We start from the raw sequence: 19261 nt of genomic DNA, 5'->3' as shown, positions 1-19261 counted from the left end.
GGAGCATAACTTCCTGCTCCTTTAGCGTGGGCCCACACGGAGACTTTCTCCTGAAAGAATGGAGGACACCGAGTCATGTTACAGTGGAGACAGTCTACAAGCACTATCTCAGCTGAACAATCAAGGTCAACATCACAGTCATCCATCATGTTGATGGCATGTACCCTTGGTAGGTTATGATGAAAACAGTACTTTACCTCCATGAGTGTTTTCCCCAAAACTCAAAACCACAGGGTAATCACTAGAAGATAGACAAATTTCAGAGGGTGTGATTCTACAAAATATGTACCCAGTTCTCCTCCAAAAAGTCCAAGTCATCAAAATCACAGGAAATTTTAAGAGACGTCACAAACCAAGAGAGCCTAAGGAGACATGACTACCAAGTGTAATATGGTATTCTGGTTGGGAATCCTACAACAGAAAAGGGACATTAATAAAATGAAGTAAATGTGAATAAAATATGGACTTGAGTTAATAATAATAAATCATAATTGATTAATTAATAGTGACAAAAGTATCATATTAGTAGGGAAACTGGATGTGGAGTCTATGAAAATCTCTGTACTGTCTTGGTACTTTTCTGGAAATCTAAATACACTGCAAAATAAAAAGTTTATTGGGATACAGTTTAAGAAGACAGCATAGGAAAACCTGAGTTCACCTCCTCCCACAGACACATCAAAACTACAATTACATACAGAACAATTTTCTCTGAGAAAATCTGAAGACTGGCAGAACAGCTCTTTCACAACAAGGGAGATAAAAGGAAAAAAACAACTCATCAGGATGGATAGGAGGGGCAAAGACACAGCGTTGCCAGCACCCCTACCCCTGATGTAGAAACCCACAAGTGGGAAAATATCACAAAAAGGAACTCCTCCCTGGATGCGCTGGCCTATGGAAACAGTGCTAGAAAGGCAAGCCCCTGAAATAACTGGCTTTGAAGACCATCTGGGAGAGTTGGGGGTCTGTAGGAGACCAAGACTGTGCTTTGCAAGGGCTCACCCTCATTTTCTCTGAGTCCCCATGCAGAGGCAGTAGCTTGAGAAGCACTAGGCCCTGGTGTGAGAGAGATTTGTTGACCAGTGTTCGGGCATATACAAAGGGGCAGGGGTTTATTGGGGGAATCTCTCCAGGGACAGTGGTACTGGTGGGCACCATTTTTCTTACTCCCCTGTGCCTCATTAATCCAGTGGTAGCAGGTGCCATTTTTTTATACCCTCAATCTGCTTCCCTGACCCAATGTTCCCTTGTGGCTCCATCCCACCAGACCTGGCACACAGATTCACTCCAGCCCAGCACTCTTCCACCATGTCTCTTGCATCACCAAATCCAGAAGCTGTATGCACCTTCTGAACACCAAGTACTGGTGGCCAGAGGGGCTTGCATTTCTAAGCCCCCAGGACAGAAAAAATCAGAAGGAGAGGATTAGGCAGGCTCCCAACCCCAGGGCACTTGCACAAACAACAACCAAGACTCACCCCCTGCCTTTCATTTACTCAAGACTGGTGTTTCACATAATACATAGATACAAGCACCGAGCATCAGGCAAAATGATGAGATAGAGACATATACTCCAACTGAAAGAACAAGACAAAAATCTTAGAAAAAGACCTTAAGGAAATGCGGATAAAAAATCCACCTGATAATGGTCATCAAACTGGAAAATGAACACGGTGAGACTTTAAACAAAGAGACAGAAAATATAAAAAATCTCCAAACAGAAGTTACAGAGTAGAAGAATACAATCACAAAACTAGAAAGGTTCAACAGCAGACTGGAAGGAGAAGAAAGCTTCAGTGAGCTGGAAGAGAACGCAATGAAATCACCCAGACAAAGCAGTTAAAACAAAAAAATTAAACAGTGAAGATTCCTTAAGGGACTTAATGCCACAACTTCAAGTGACACTGTGGACTGGGACACTTGATCTATAAATGGAGTATACTATAAAAAATATTTATGTTAACTTATAACACTGTATACATAATGACTGACTTATTTATTTATTTATTTTCAGGGCCTGAAGCATATGGAAGTTCCCAAGCTAGGGGTAGAATCAGAACTTCAGCTGTGGGCCTACGCCACAGCCACAACAACAGGGGATCCAAGCCAAGTCTGTGACTTACACCACAGCTCACGGCAACACTGAATCCTTAACCCACTGAGCGAGGCCGGGGATCAAACCCGCATCCTCTTGGATACTGGTTGGGTTCATTACCACTGAGCTACAATGGGAACTCCCCATAATGACTTTTAATTCAAGACTACTGTGTCCTATTAGTATGGTGATCACTTGAATTGAAAGAATTATTCACTCCTTCATTTGAAAAATATTTATTGAACATCTACTATGTGCCAGGCTCTGCCATAAGCACTAGGGATGATATAAATTCTATTTTTTAATTCCTCTAGTTTTGTTCTTTGTTATGTACCTGTATGTTTATGTAAATAAACATAATTTGTAGCTGGGTTTCCCACGGTAAAACTATAGAGCTAATGCAGAAGCAGTCTTCAATTTCCTTGATCAATCTTAGTAATCACATAACATATACATATATATATATATCCCAACATACGTCCATTTTTTTGTTTGTTTTTGTTTTTCTAGGGCTACACCCGGGGCATATGGAGGTTGCCAGGCTAGGGGTCAAATTGGAACTGTAGCCGCTGGCCTACACCAGCCACAACAACATAGGATCCAAGCTCCATCTGCGACCTACACCCCAGCTCACGGCAATGCTGGATCATTAGCCCCCTGAATGAGGCCAGGGATTGAACCCGTGTCCTCATGGATGCTAGTCAGGTTTGTTAACCACTGAGCTATGACAGGAACTCCCCAACATACGCCCATTTTATATATATCTGTGTGCATATATGTGTGTGTGCGTGCATGTTATTTTGACTAGGAATTTATTTTTAATGAAGTTTTAGATTCAAAGCAAAATTAAGGGGAAGGTACAGAGATTTTCCACACACTCTCTGCCACTGCATATGCATAGCCTTCCCAATTATCAACATTCCTCACCAGAATGATAAATTTGTTAAAACTGGTAAACCTACATTGGTACATAATAATCAACCAAGTAGTTTACATCAGGCTTCAGTCATGGTGGTGTACATTAATGGGTCTGGACAAATGTATAATGACATATTACAATATTATAAAGAACATTTCACCTGTACTTGATCTTTGTGAAAAACCTTCAAGTTTCTCACCAGTAAATATTATGTGAGCTATAGTAGATATACCTTATCAAGTTGAGGAAGTTCCCTCTTTCTAGTTTGCTAAAGCTTTTTTTTTTTTTTTTTTTTATCATTAATGGGTGTTGGGACTTTGTCAAATGCTTTTTCTGCATCTATTGTTACAAGCATGTGATTTTTCTTCTTTAGCCTGCTGATGTAATGGGTTACATTAACTAATTTTTGAAAGTTAAACCGGGCTTGCATACTTGGAATAAATCTCACTAAGTCACAATGTTTAGGTGTTTTTTTTGTTTTTGTTTTTTGTTTTTTTTGGTGCATTGTTGGATTTTATTTGCTACTGTTTTGTTGAGATTTATGCATCTAAGTTCATGAGAGATATTGGTCTGCATTTTTCTTTTCTTGTAATGTCTTTGTCTGGTTTGGTATTAGTATCATGTTGGCACTGTAGAATGAGTTAGGAAGTAACCTTCTGCTTCTATCCTTTGAAAGAACCTCAAAACCTCTGAAAAATATTGTAGTGAATCGGTATAATTTTTCCCTTAAATGTTTAGCAGAATTCACCAGTGAACCCATCTAGGCCTGGTGTTTTCTGTTCTGAAACATTGCTATTATTGATTTAATTCTTTCAAAAGATACAGGCCTATTCAGATTATTCATTTTTCTTGCATGAGTTTTAATAAATTGTATATTTTAAGGAACTGGCCCATTTATTCCAGGCTATCAAATTTGTGGGCATAGAGTTAATCATAGTATTTACTTTACTATCCTTTGCATATCTACGAGATGTGCAGTGATCTTCCTTTCTTTTCTGGTGTTAGTAATTTGTGTCTTCTCGTTTTCTTGGTTTGCCTAGATAGGGGCTCCTAAATTTAATTGAACAAGCTTTTGTTTCTATTGATTTTTGCTATTTGTTTCCTGTGTTCAATATCATTGATTTATGCCTTAATTCTTATGATTTCTTTTCTTCTGTTTACTTTGGATTAAACTTGTTCTTCTTTTTCTAGTTTCCCTAGGTGGAAACTTGTATTATTGATTTAAGATCTTCTTTTCATTTTTGTTCCCCAAATTTCTCTTGAAGCACTGCTTTTCTGTATTCCACAAATTTTGATAAATTGTTTTTTTTTTCATTAGTTCCAAATATTTTAACATTTGAGATTTTGTCTTTGATTCATGTGCTGTTTAGAAGTATGTTGTTTAATCTTCACTTATTTTGTAATTGTCCAGGTATCTTTCCATTACTGTTTTCTACTTACATTTTTACCTAAGGACTAGAATTTGTATGATGTCCACTCTTTTAAATTTGTTAAAGTGTGTTTCATGGCCTAGAATGCTAGTCTGAGAAGAATATGTATTCTGCTGCTAGTTGATAAAATAATCTGTATATGTTAATTACAATGAATCGACTGATAGCATTAACTGAATTCAACTGTATCCTTACTGATTACCTGCTTGCTGGATTTGTTCTTTTCTGATAGAAGGGTGTTGAAGTTTCTAACTATAATAGCGGCTTTATCTATTTCTCTTTGGTTTTTTGTTGTTGTTTTTTTGTTTGTTTTTGTTTTTTGTTTTTTTGTTTTTTTTGGTCTTTTTGCCTTTTCTAGAGCCACTCCTGAGGCATATGGAGGTTCCCAGGCTAGGGGTCTAATTGGAGCTGTAGACACTGGCCTACGCCAGAGCCATAGCAATGTGGGATCTGAACCGCGTCTGTGACCTACACCACAGCTCACGACAACGCTGGATCCTTAACCCACTAAGAAAGGCCAGGGGTCGAACCTGCAACCTCATGGTTCCTAGTCGGATTTGTTAACCACTGAGCCATGACAGGAATGCCTCTATTTCTCTTTGTAATTCCGATAGCTTTAGCCTCACATAGTTTGATGTTCAGTTGTCAGACAGATATTTCTATTCTACAATTGGAGGTATTTAATCTGTTTATTCTTTGACTATTTAAATTTTGACTTCATAATCAGTTAAGGTCTACATGTTCCAAACATGTTCTTAAACTTGGATCTCTATAAAAGTCTCTTGAAATTGGCTTAATTAATACTCTAATCAGTAGATTATACTTGTGTAATTGGATTCCTGAAAAGATTAAAACCCATGGACTACTATAAGAACTCACTTTATTTTTTCCATTTACAGTCTTCAAATAAATTTTTCTCTTCCTCTGGAAAATATATTAAGCAGATTTCTTAGCTTTCTGGTTAGATTGCTATCAGTCATAATAATGATCTCAGATTTACATCAAAACTTCAATTTCATGGAGTTCCTGTCATGGTTCAACAGTAACAAGCCCAACTTGTTAATTTTCATGAGGATGTGAGTTCCATCCCTGGCCTTGCACAGTGAGTCAGGGATCCAGTGTTGTGGTAAGCTGTGGTGTAGGTCTCAGACTCAACTTGGATCCTGTGTTGCTATGGCTGTGGCACACGCCAGCAGCTGCTGCTCCAATTTGACCCCTAGCCTGGGAACTTCCATAAAAAAAAAAAAAAAAAAAGTGGGGGGAAACAACCCTTCAATTTCATATCCAACTCAGCACTTTTTAATCCCACCAACTTATGCCTGGAAATGTGCAGTGGACATAGTTAGGGTACTGTGCAGTATTTTAATTCCTTTTCTTCCTTACTCTTTAAAATTTCCATAACCCTTTTGCTATGGGCCCTTTAAAAGAAGAAGGGCTGAGAAATTCCAGTTCCATAGGAAGAGGTGATGGGGGCAGATAAAAGGAGAGGGAATTAGAGAAGGCACACTGAAATTTGTCTTCATTCTTTGAAGTTCCTTTTGTAGGCTTCCACATGCTGGTTATCTTTTGGGAGGTCCATTCCTTGGTGTTTTCATACTCATCATAAACACACATCCTATACAGTCACCTTGTGACACACTCTTTTGTTAACCATCTATGACCTTTCTGAGCATTTGGAACTGGAGTTACCACACAGCCTTTTACTCTTCGGGTTTATTGTCCTAGCAGGATGCCTTCTTAAGTAAGTGTCTCATCAAAGTAACACAAGTCCAGTTACCTTTCGTTGTATAAAATTGGTCCACAGGAAGCTCACATATCTTTTTGCCAATTAGAAATCTCAGGTTGACTAACTCTTTAACACCTCTCTTGTTTGTCTTTACAACTTCTTGACAGACTTGTCTGAGCTGTAATTGGAATCTCCTTTTACCTATGTAGACTCCACAGTCCATTGTCAGCATAGAGTGGGTCTAAGTTTCCATAGCTCAGCAATCTTTCAATAGGAAGAGAGAGAGAAGTTTCCACCAATTTAGAAACTCAGGATGCTCTTAGAGCCCCTGTCACTTAGTTTAGATGTGGGATCCATTCTGTTACATTCTGCACTTCACTTCATACTAGCTGAGGGCTCTCTACTTTATGAGGACTCTCTTGTTCTTTCCAAATGTGCTCTTATCACATTTTTGATTTTCTCTTAAGCAGCCTTGATCCGAGGGTAATAGCTAAAAGTGTCTTGCTCCTTGTCCTATATTGATGTGTCTACTAGATCATAAGTAATGAATGCCTTTTTAAAGCATTCAGGTGAAAGATGGAAGGAAGGAAGGGGAAAGAAAGAAGGGGGGAAGGGAAGGAGGGAGAGAGGAAGGGAGAAGGGAGGGAGGGAGGAAGGGAGGCAGGGAGGAAGGAATGAAAAAATAAAGAAGACTGATAGATTGGTTTTCTATGTACAAATTTGCAGATGTAAAATTTTAGAAGAGACCTGAGCCTGTTTATACAAAGCAGGCTTCTCAAAAACAAATGCAAAAAATTACACCTGGACAATTAGGATTGAACTCTACGGGTAAAGACATTTGTTTTTCATTTTACAATCACCAATTCAAAGGATGCTATCCAGAAAGTGCTAGTATGTGTGTGTGCGTCTATGTGTGTGTGTTTCCTGGAAGATTCCCTTAAGTTTCACTGTTACTTGTAAGTGCTTTGTAGCTGGGAGCAGCCATTTTTCCCAAGAGGTGAGATGCTAGAGGAAGGAAGCAGAGGGTATAGTATTTCCATAATCAGTTTTATACTAGGGGAACTTTTTATATTTTCTAGAGTTTTTGTCATCAAAAAAAAAAAAAAAGAGAACACCTAAATGGTCATGATTGGTATACATTATGTACCCCCAGGGTGGCTGAAGTCTGAGTGTTTGCATTGTGATGTTTTGAAGATGAGAATACGGAATAGTCTGTTCTGGTATTTACTTTGATCTTGTCTCAGAATTGTGAAGGGATATTACAAATTTTCAAAATGACGATTCTAAGTGCTTGATCTTAGGGTAAAATGAACTGTATTTATGTTAATGAGAGTGAGCTTTTAATTTCTTGCCCTTCGGAAAAAACGTCATATGAAATTTAATGACCAGAAGGTCTGGATTATTCCTTTTACATTTCACCTTAGAAAAAGCCTCTTAACGACAATAACTTTCAGGGCACTTCTTATAAATCTCTTTATGCTAAAGAGGAAAAAGATCCACTAATGAAAATACTGGCATTTCTTTTCAGATTTTGGGGGTCCTGGAATTGCCTTTGGAAAAAATCCTCTTTCAATGCTGACCAGTTTTGCCCTTGCTCAGCTTCTATCTTTTATAGCATCATATGGAAAAATAATGAATCTGATTAGATAAGGAGAACATACCTTCTCGGTGAATTGCTGTATCTGCTTTTCTGTTGTGCCTGTTTGTGTATTAATTCCACTGAAGCTATATAGTGCAGATGTTTTCAAATCATTGCTAGTCGTTAAAGAACAGATGTTGGAATTTTCCTATTATTTTAAGTAGTGACATTAATACAAAGAAACATTAGTCCAATTATCCTAGTGCCTATTTACATGTCTCCTATGCTTCCTTCATAAGACTAACTTTTTAACAAACTATAAGCTTATTTTACAAAAAAAGCAGAATGCTCATGGGACATCTTGTGGAATTGAGATGACATGTTAGACATTCAGGTCTTTGCTTAGAATAATGTGCTTTTAGGTGCTCCAATACTAACAAGAGTGTAGAATATTTCCATCTCTCAAGCATCACTTATTAATTACCTATCGTGCACTGACAGCTCTATGACACACTGTGGACAGAAACTAAAGAAAAAGATATGGAACTCTGCTTTTAAAAATTTTCCTGTCCAACTAAGGAAATAATGTTGGGGACGTGTAGATATGACATAAGAACGATTACAGGAGTTCCCATCGTGGCTCAGTGGTTAACGAATCCAACTAGGAACCGTGAGGCTGCGGGTTCGATCCCTGGTCTCGCTCAGTGGGTTAAGGATCCAGTGTTGTCGTAAGCTGTGGTGTAGGTCACCGACGTGGCTCAGACCCCACATTGCTGTGGCTCAGCGTAGGCCGGCAGCTACAGCTCCGATTTGACACCTAGCCTGGGAACCTCCATATGCCACAGGAGTGGCCCTAGAAAAGGCAAAAAGACAAAAAAAAAAAAAAAAAAAAAAAAAAAAAAGAATTATTACAAAATTTCCATGACTAAGTGGAAAATTCTCTACTACATATCAGCTGAACTATCTTGAGGAAGCCCTCTGAACATCAGTTTTCTTGTTTATAGAATGAAATTTAAATTGATGATAACATGTTTGTGAAGAATTTTGTAAAAAGTTATTTTACATACAGAATCAAGTGCAAGGGTCCACACTTAGGGGTTAGAAGGTGGAGGAAATTATAAGTGTGTTAATCATGATAGGCAACCTTCCATTCTTAGAATTACCAAGGGTTGGGACATAAGAGATTACACAGTTGGAGCCCTGCTGGAAAGCAGGCTGCCCAAGCAGTTGTGAATTGAGCTGTGGATCATCTGAGCTATAGAATAAAATTATTTGAGCTATAGAATAAAATTAATAAAACATAAAATTGAAAGAATTAATTAGATGGATAGGAATGAGGTGATTATGTTACTGAGTCCAAGCTTTTGCAGCTAGGTGCACTGCAAGCCAATAAATCAAGAGATGAGGTGTTTGTGCAAGGAAGAGTGACCACTCAGAAAGCCGGAAGACCAAGAAGATGGTGGACTAGTGTCCCAAAGAACCATCTTACCCGAGAGAGAATTCAGTCTTCTTTTATATTAGAAGGGGATGGCTGTGGCTTGTTGCAAATTTCTAGGTGCCTACAAGGCCCCTGAGGGGATGTGATAATCTTTTATTCTTGCAACTGTCCACATAGGTCAGGTCAAAATGTTCCTGGAAACCTTCAAGGCAAATTCTCTGTCTGCAACTTTTCCTCTCTGTATGAATGTAAAGTGTTAAACCTTTAAAGGTCATGCCTGGAAGGCAGACTTGAGAAGGAGCTATCCTATATATATTTCAAATTTGTTCTCTGTTGGAATTAGAGGAAATTTGTATGAATGTGTTATAATTTTTAGCAAACTTTTTATTCAAGAAGATCAAACAGTTCAAAAACACATTAATCCTAAGTGTACAGAATAATTTCCCCAGAATGAACACTTTCTTAAAACCAGCACCCTGACCAAGAAATAGATCAAAAACTTTCCTAAAATCAAGTTAGAAAAATTTCCCCACAGGGTAACTGCTATACTACACTTAATATTTTTTAAACTAATTTTTTTTACCATTTTTATACATTATGAATGGAATCATACTGTATGTATTCAATGGGCCTGGCTTTGTATGTTTGACACTATATTTTTAAGTTTTATCTACCTGTTGCATATAGCAGTAAACATTGCTCATTGCTCAAAGCAGTCTATTGGATAAACATGCCATAATTTATTTATCCATTTTACTACAAGTGAACAATTGGGTTCTTTCAGTTTTATTATTATTAATAATAATTATTGTTATTATGCTGCTACAACCATTCCTCTACATACACTTTGGTACACGCAGGCATATAATTATTTTGGATACATTTCTGGGTCATGGTATGTGTGTATATTCAGCTTTGGAAGGTCTTGACAAATACTTTTTAGCAGTTTGTGTGAACTGACATGTTCACTCACAGTGCGTGAGATTTTAAGCTATCTTGCACCCCCCTACACACTGGTATTGTTAGTCTTTATAATCTTGGCTATTCTGATGGATTTGCAGTTGAATCTCACTATGGATTTAATCTTCATTTTTCTTTATGACTAATAGCATTGAACACCTTTCCATACACTAAGTAGCCATGCGGCTATACTGTACTTTGAAATGCCTAATTGGGTTATTAGTCAGCTTGTTAATTTGGTTTAATTTTATTTTCCTCATTGATAGGCAGAAATTTTTCATCTATTCTGTATATAAGTTGTTTGTTGTCTATAAGTGTTGTGAATTTCTTCTCCTGGGCTCTACCTCACTTCTTCACTTTTCTGGGTTTTATTAATAGATGTTTATAATTTTAATGCACTCATTTATTAATCTTTTTATATTATCAATGAGCTTTTGCGTCTTTTTAAAAAATTCTTTCACAATCCCGATACAATTTATATATTTTTGTATGTCATTTTCTGGAAGTTTTATTGCTCTGCTTTTCACACTTGGATGTATTAAGTATCTGAAATTGTTTTGTTATAATGTCTGGAAGAAATCCATATACATATTTTTCCAAAAGAATAACCAATTGTTCCAGTTAGTGCAAAAAAAAAAACCTTTCCCATTGCACTACAGCCTAATTTTTGTTTGCATATCCAGTGACTTATAAGGAAATGTATTATTTAATTCTATAAGTTTTATTATTATTAATATCATCATTATTTAATTTTTGACCATATTATTATTTTATTTTTTGACAACTCCACGGCATATGGAAGTTCCTGGGCCAGGGATTGAATTCAAGCCACAGCTGTGACCTATGCCGTAGCTGCAACAATGCCATATCCTTAACCTACTGTGCCATAGTGGGTATTGCAGTTCTTTTATTTTTGTTGTTTAAATATTGATTTTTTTTGAAAATGTAACTGATTTTTTAAATCATTTATTTACATATTTTTTTTCTACTGTACAGCGTGGTGACCCAGTTAAATGTAACTGATTTTATTATGGCAAAAGCATTTGGTAAGTGAAAGAAAAACCACACAACACTTAGAGCAGTAGAATTCTAACTCATCATAGGCTGAAAAAGGATGTGGGTTCTCCAATATCTTCTCAGTCCTCAGAGTAGGCTGTTTGTGAGGGCTATGACGTGAAGACATGTTCAAATTCAAACCACAAATCAGGAGAAGTCATTTTGAAGACAGATAAAGTAACCGGTAAATTCCAATTCCAGTGTTTTCTGTTTTCTGAAATAGTAGCAAAGCCATTTCCAAATTGCAGCCATTTATTCCTCTCTCCTCCACCAGGTACACATCTTCCTCCAGACTTCCAAATTGTTCCCAAAGTAATTTCTTCATCCTTTCCCTTCTCCCATTCTGCTGTTTCTCAGCCTGAGAGGTTCTCCATCAGAATCAACAAAATTTGCCTGTCAAAATGCATATTCCTTGGCCCCACCCCAGATCTGTGGAATTAGAATCTTAGGGAGTATTCTTTTTCAGATTCTTTTCCTTTATGGATTATTACAAAATACTGAGTATATAGTATTTTGTAATAATCCAAATAGGGATATCCAATAGGGACCTACCATATAGCACGGGGAACTATACTCAGTATTTTGTAATAATCTATAAAGGAAAAGAATCTGAAAAAGAATGTGTGTGTGTGTGTGTGTGTGTGTGTGTGTGTGTGTGTATAACTGTATCACCTTGCTTTACAGCTGAAAATAACACAACATTGTAAATCAACTATACTTCAACTAAAGAAATAAACCAATGGTCTACCTTAGAAATTTCATCAAATCTCTTGGATTCACAGATAGTCTAATATGAAAACAACAATATAATATATAATTTTGCTTTCTAAGATTGTTTTGCTTTGTAGGGCTACACCCATGGTATATGGAAGTTCCCAGGTTAGGGTCAAATTGGACCTGAAGCCACAGCCACAGCCACATCATAGCCGAGCCTCATCTGCAACCCATACCACAGCTCGTGGCAAGAATATTGACTCTTTGGTTCTTGGTCATATTCTCAAGTTTCTTTTTCCTCTATTTAAACAATTTATATATGGTTATTTTATATTCCTTGGCTGATAACTTCAGTATCTTAGGACTTTTAATATTTTATTTTATTGTTCTGATTTTTCAGCTAGCTCTCACTCATGTTGCATTATTTCCTTGAGTATTTTTCTTCTTTGCTTGCTTTTTTAAAAAACTGTTTTTCATTTGAGCAGGTAATTTTTCTTGGAATTTGGTCTGTGGGTTTGCTCTTAGACCTGGGTTAAAAGTGAGTTCCTCTGGGGGAAGATTCAGGTTGTGTATCCTAGGTAACAGGGAATCCCAATAATCTGAGACAAATTCATGTTTAAATTATCAATTAGGGATTATTTGGGGTCTCATGAATAACATTAATTCACACCAGAAACTTTCATGCCAGCTCACAGTTACAGATTATCATGGGAGATTTATAGAGGAGCAAAATTCATTTTTAGCCTTTTTAAAAAATAAAGTTTAAAATTAAAAATAATGCCAATTCTTTTTTTAGGTATTTATCCTGACCTTTGGGTGTGGGATACACTTTTTGGGGAGGGGCGGGGTTGTGAGATATCCCTTGAGAACTCAGAACTCTACAGGTCTTATAACTTGCCCATTTGAGGAGAGTCATAGTTTTCTTTTCTGTCCTCAGCACCCCAAGCAGTTATCAAAGTAGGCATTCTGGAGTTCACTAAGAAGCCTCAGAGAAAAAGATAAATTTGAGATTATCTTAGTTCCCAAGATTTAGCTTTTATTTCACTTTGCCTTTCTGATTTATTGCTAGCAGTGCAATGATAATTTATACAATTTTAAATCTAACATTTTCTCTCCTATACTACCCAGTATAGTGTTTTCCTAATTAACTTGTATTTTAAAAGGTTAGTATAGGTTAATAATTAAAAAGACAGTATTTCTGAATCCCAATCCAGACCTCATTTCCCAGGGTAGGAAAGAAAACTACAACTTTCTAATTGATTCTGCAGAGTGGAAGTATCACACTATTTAACTCAGCAAACCAATAAAGAAGAGATCGTAAGTATCCATTTATGACACAAATCAATCAGTGTGATACATCTCACTACTAAACTAAAGAACGAAAATCGTATGATCATTTCAATAGATGCAGAAAAAGCTTTTGACAAAATTCAACACCCATTTATGATAAAAACTCTCAACAAAGTGGGTATAGAGAGAACCTGCCTTAACATAATAAAGGCCATATATGACAAACCCACAGTTAACATCATACTCAATGGTGAGAAGCTAGAAGCTTTTCCTCCAAGATCAGGAACAAGACAAGGATGCCCACTGTCACCCCTTTTGTTTAACACAGTATTAGAGGTCCTAGCCACAATAATCAGAGAAGAAGAAAAAAAGATATGCAAACTAGAAAGGAGAGAGTAAAACTGGAATGATTTGCACAGGATACTATATATAGAAAATCTTAAAAGTCTCCATCAAAAAACAATGAGAACTAACGGATGAATTCAGTAAAAATGCAGGATATGAAATTAAGAGAAATCTGTTTCATTTCCATATACTAACAATAAACTCTCAAAAAGAGAAATTAGGAAGAAAATGCCACTTACAATGGCATCAAAGAGAATAAAATACCTAAGGATAAATCTAACCAAAGAGATGAAAGATCTGTACTCTGAAAACTATAAGACACTGAGGAAAGAAAATGAAGTTGATGCAAATAAATAGAAAAATATCTTGTGCTCACAGACTGGAAGGATTAAGATTGTTAAAATGACCATATTTCCCAGAGTTGGTGCATCCCTATCAAAATACCAAGGGCATTTTTCAGAGAACTCAAAAAAATAATTCTAAAATTTGCATGGAAATACAAAAGACCTTGAGTAGTCCAAGCAATCTTGAAAAAGAATAAAGCTGGAAGTATTATGCTTTCTCATTTCAAACTAAATAACAAAGCTACGGTAATCAAAACAGTATCATACTGGCAGAAAAATGGATACACAGATCAATGGAACAGAATAGAGAGCCCACAAATAAACTCACACACTTATGTTCAATTAATCTATACCAAAGGAGGCAAGAATATACAATGAGGAAAAGGGAGCCTCTTTAATAAATGGTGTTGAAAAAACTGATACATATATGCAAAAGAATGAGAGTGACTATTTTCTCACACCATATACAAAAATAAACTCAATATGGATAAAAGACTTTAATGTAAGGCTTGATCCATAAAACTCTTAGAAGAAAACACAGGCAGTAAGCTTTTTGACATCCATCTTAGCAATTTTTTTTTTTTTTGATCTGTCTCCACAAGAGAGGGAAACAAAAGTGAAAATAAACAATTGGGACTGCATGAAACTAAAAAGCTTTTTCACAGTAAAGGAAACTATCAACAATACAAAAAGGCAGCCTGCTGAATGAGAGATGATATCTGCAAACCTTATGGATAATAGGGAGTTAATATCCAAAACATACAAAGCACACATGCAACTCAAAAAAAAAAAAAAGAAAAGAAAAGAAAAAAAGCAAACAATCAAATTAAAAAATGGGCATAGGACCTGAACAGACATTTTTCCAAAGAAGGCATAGAGATGAACAACGGACACATGAATAGATGTACAACATTACTAATCATCACTAAAAATGCAAATCATAACCACAATGAAATATCACTTCACATCTGTCAGCATGGCTATGATCAAAAAGACAATACATATTAAGTGCTGGAGGGATGGAGGAAAGGAACTTTCATATACTGTTGGTGCGATTATAAATTGATATAATCACTATGGAAAAAAGTATGGCGCTTCCTCAAAATATGAAAAATAGAACAGTCACATGATCCAGCAACTTCACTTCTGGGTACTAACTTGAAAAGAACAGTAACACTAACTCGAAAAGCTTTTTGCACTCTTATATTCATTCTCACATTATTTATAGCAGCCAAGATATGAAAGCAATGCAACTATTCATTGACAAATAAATGGATAAAGAAATTGTCTTGTCATTTGAGACAATGTGGCTGGGTCTAGACGGTATTATGCTAAGTGAAATAAGTCAGAGGAATACTGTATGATCTCACTCATATGTGGAATTAAAAAAAAAAATCCAAAAAAACAAAACAAGATTTTTGTTTGGTGGGTGAAATAGGTGAAGGGGAATAAGAGGTACAATCCTTCAATTATATAGTAAATAAGTCACGGGGATAGACTATACAGCATAAGGAATACGGTCAATTATATTGTAATTACTTTTTATGCAGACAGATGGTTCCTAGGCTTATTGTGATAATCATTTCATAATGTATGCAAATGTCAAATTACCATGTAATACACCTGAAACTAACTTAATATTGTATGTCAATTATATTTTGGTAAAAAACCAGGGAATCCATTTATGAGAGTGTTTTTTTGGTAACATGTTATCTTACCCGGTGGAAATTTTTAATAAAGTACCAATCTACAGATAAACATTTGGGTTATAAAAATCCTGACTCATCTAACAAATGCTGTCAAATACTCTGAGAGGTTGAAAAACGGTGGTATGGACTTGCTTTCCACTCACCTGATTCACTTCCAAGCTTAGTATTTTATACTTTACAGCTACAGATGACTTCTCAGCCATAAGAATAATTATGAAAAAAGCTTTTTTGCTCACCATATTTTTGAGAATGGAAAACTTGGAAGTGGGGCCACTTGCCTTTTCTTCTCATAGATGCCTCGCTGAGTCTGCAGAAACTGATTCTGGATACAAGGATATGATCCTGCCATATTTTCAATTTTCCACATTCCTTTAAGGAACCCTGAAACTTTGTGATAGTGCCATCGATGAGTTCACAGCAATGAGACAACCAAAAAGCATAGCTCAAGAGCATTCCAATGTGAATTTAATGTGAATGTTGGCTTTGGCTTTTAATGAGGCTGCAAAAATCCCTATGGGCAGAACTGTAAGTTATTGGATCTCATCACGCTTTGTGTGCTGTTAGTGTTGATGACAGTCCTTTGCCCGTGGCCATGACTTAGAGGGAGATGTTAATGCACCTGCTGCTTCAGATATGTCCTAGACTCTTTGATGACTCATGCCAGTTACTTCCTACTTTTTATTGATAACAAATAACAATGACTCCTCCTCCCAAGCACATTTACATTTTAATAGGAGATGCTTAAAAGGGCTTCAGGATTCAAAAATAAACACTTGAAATAGCAGAGGGTGAGCAGAGCAGATGCTAGCCTCGTAGAAGGACTTTTCTGACTCTTTCTCCAGTCACCTCAATGAGATTTCTCAATGCCACATGGGAAGTCACTTGTTCTGTCACTTTGAGAACAGACCACCTTGATGGGTCCCATCAGCTGCACATTCCTTTCATGTGGATGAGAGAGTTTGTTTTCTCTCTTTTTCTCACCCTGCTGATACAGGATCCTATCAATCAAAGGAATGAAATAGCTAGGATTCAGGCCTAGGACTAACCTGATGGGCCTAATTTTTTGAAGGTCAAGCAGTAATTTACCAAATTGCCCAAGTTTATCCGCCTTGAGTCATCTTTGTGTAAAACAGAGTGAGAACAAAATAGCCCTATTTTCACATCTTTGATTTTGTAGTTAAATTTATTAAACAGCCCTCCAGACCTTATAAACAGGAATTGTATATGCCTAGAATTTATGAAATTCTATACATTTGACTCTTTTATTCTTCCTTAACCTGACATACAAGCTAAGAAAAGGGAAATAAAATGCCAATATGAAGAAATGGCAATGTCATTTATTTTTTCTCTGTGTTGGGAGAAAAGACATCAAAATGTTCCTGGCCAAAGTAATTTTTTTCTTTTTCTTTTTCTTTTTTGCTTTTTAGGGCCACACCCGCAGCATATGGAAGTTCCCAGATTAGGGGTCAAATCCGAGCTACAGCTGCTGGCCTACACCACAGCCACAGCAATGTGTTATCCAAGCCAAGTTTGCAACCTACAACACAGCTCCCCGCAATGCCGGATCCTTGACCCACAGAGAGAGGCCAGGGATCAAACCAGCATCCTCATGGATACTGGCCAGATTTGTTTCCACTGCACCACAACGGGTACTCCCCTGGCCAAAATTTTTATTTAATCTGTTGCTACACATTAGGTGTCTTCTTCCTTTGATTTTAAGTATTTGATTTAGAAGATCACAGTACTATTTAGATATCTAAAATGATGACCCATTCAGCAATCCCCATTAAAACAAAGATGGACTTCACTCCCCTCCCACAATGGCAAGTAGAGATTTACCCCTATGTAGGAATAGTGTAATTTGTGTCTATTGCTACGCAACAAATTACTCCAAAATTCAGTGGCTTAAAATAATTTGAAATTATTATCTCACAGTTCCTGTTGGTTAGCAATCTGGGTGCAGCTAACAGGACCCTCTACTTCAGGGTCTTCCGCAGGCTGCCATCAAGATGCTGCTATGAGGGAGTTCCCACTGTGGCTCAGCGGTAACGAACACGACTAGTATCCATGAGGACCCAGGTTTGATCTCTGGCCTTGCTCAGTGGGTTAAGGATTCAGTGTTGCCATGAACTGTGGTGTAGGTCGCAGATGCGGCTCCAATCCCGTGTTGCTGTCACTGTGGTGTACACTGGCAGCTACAGCTCTGATTCGACCCCTAAACTGGGAACTTACAAACACCAAAGGTGTGGCCCTAAAAAGACCAAAAAAAAAAAAAAAAAAGATGCAGCTATGAATATGTGTGTGTAACTATCTGAACAACAGCCTGGGACAAAAGAAAAAAGACTTGGCTATTCTCTGATTGGAGGCTGGTGAGAGGAAGAAGCTGAGGGCAGGCCACCTAGGAGCAAGTTATCCTGTGTGATTCGTTAATGGTGTGTTTGGCTTTCTCTGGTTGGTTGTTGGTAGGAGGTAGGGGAAAGGTAGGAGAAGCTGTCAGGTATTAGTCAAGCCCTGGCCATTTAGAATCAATTGCTACAGAGGTTGTGGTTTGGCTTCCTGAACTGGTCACCGCAGTTTACACGTTGGCTTCCTCTGCTGGTTGCTGCAGGTTGTAGGTGAGAGTTCTGTTTTAGTGTATGGTCTGGACATTGTCTGGTTGTATATTCGTCTTTCAGCATAAGGAGTGGGGATGGGTATAGTAAAGAAAGACTAATCCTAAGTAGAAGTAGTTGAGTATCTGGTTAGGAGGTACTAAAGCTGTTACTACAAAATCCATTTGCGAATGCCTAAAATTCTTTTAAAGCTGAGCTCTGTGTTAAAATTCAAGCTAATTAACTTTGAGACAGTTATTTGCTTTGAACCTTAAACTTTATGCTTATTTAATCTTCACAGCTTTTTGTTCAAAATAAAGGGCTCTGTTGGCACCTACTTACATTACAAACAGACATTTACATGCTGTACCCCTGCTTACCAACTATGCCTTTCACTTTTATTCACTCGTTAATGATGATAAATTTACATGGATAATTTAAACCTTGAATAACAAGGTTATTATACAATAGAATATTACTAAGTAGAAGAATAATGTCTACTTAAGATTACAAGTGCTCCTTTCAAAGTTTAACACTTCTTTCTTTCTTTTTTTATCTCTATGGCCACACCTGTGGCATATGGAAGTTCCCAGGCTAGGGTTTGTCGATTTGGAGCTGCAGCTGAGGCCCATGTCACAGCCACAGCAACACCGCATCCAAGCCACATCTATGACCTATGTCACAGCTTGTGGCAACACTAGATCCTTAACCCACTCAGCGAGGTGAGGGATTGAACCTGCATCGTCAAGGACACTCTCTTGGGTTCTTCTTTCTTTTTTTTCTTTTTAGGGCCGCACCTGTGGCATATGGAAGTTCCCAGGCCAGGGTATGTGGAATCAGAGGTGCAGCTGAGGGCGATGCCACAGCCACAGCAGTTCAGGCATGAGCTGCGTCTGCGACCTACACCACAGCTTATGGCAATGCCAGATCCTTAACCCATGGAGCAAGGCCAGGGATTGACCCCACATCCTCATGGATACCAGCCAGGTTCATTACTGCTGAGCCACAGTGGGAACTCCTCTGTCAGGTTCTTAGCTTGCTGAGCCACCACGGGAACTCCAA

At 37.4% G+C, this 19261-nt stretch overlaps 1 long non-coding RNA gene across 1 annotated transcript in view; it reads right to left on the bottom strand.

Moving 5' to 3' along the window:
• LOC146401576 (uncharacterized) overlaps positions 1–19261 on the bottom strand; it is a 265815-nt gene that overhangs the window by 29434 nt on the left and 217120 nt on the right. The gene's annotated exons all lie outside the window — the stretch shown is intronic.

Source organism: Sus scrofa, chromosome 7 (genome assembly GCF_054392235.1).
Source record: "Sus scrofa isolate SSC_HxYL_T2T_F1_AM1 chromosome 7, Sscrofa_HxYL_maternal_Yorkshire_Landrace_v2.0, whole genome shotgun sequence".
Lineage (NCBI taxonomy): Eukaryota > Metazoa > Chordata > Mammalia > Artiodactyla > Suidae > Sus > Sus scrofa.
Note: the sequence above shows the minus strand (reverse complement) of the source record. Positions and strands in the feature narration are given on the sequence as shown.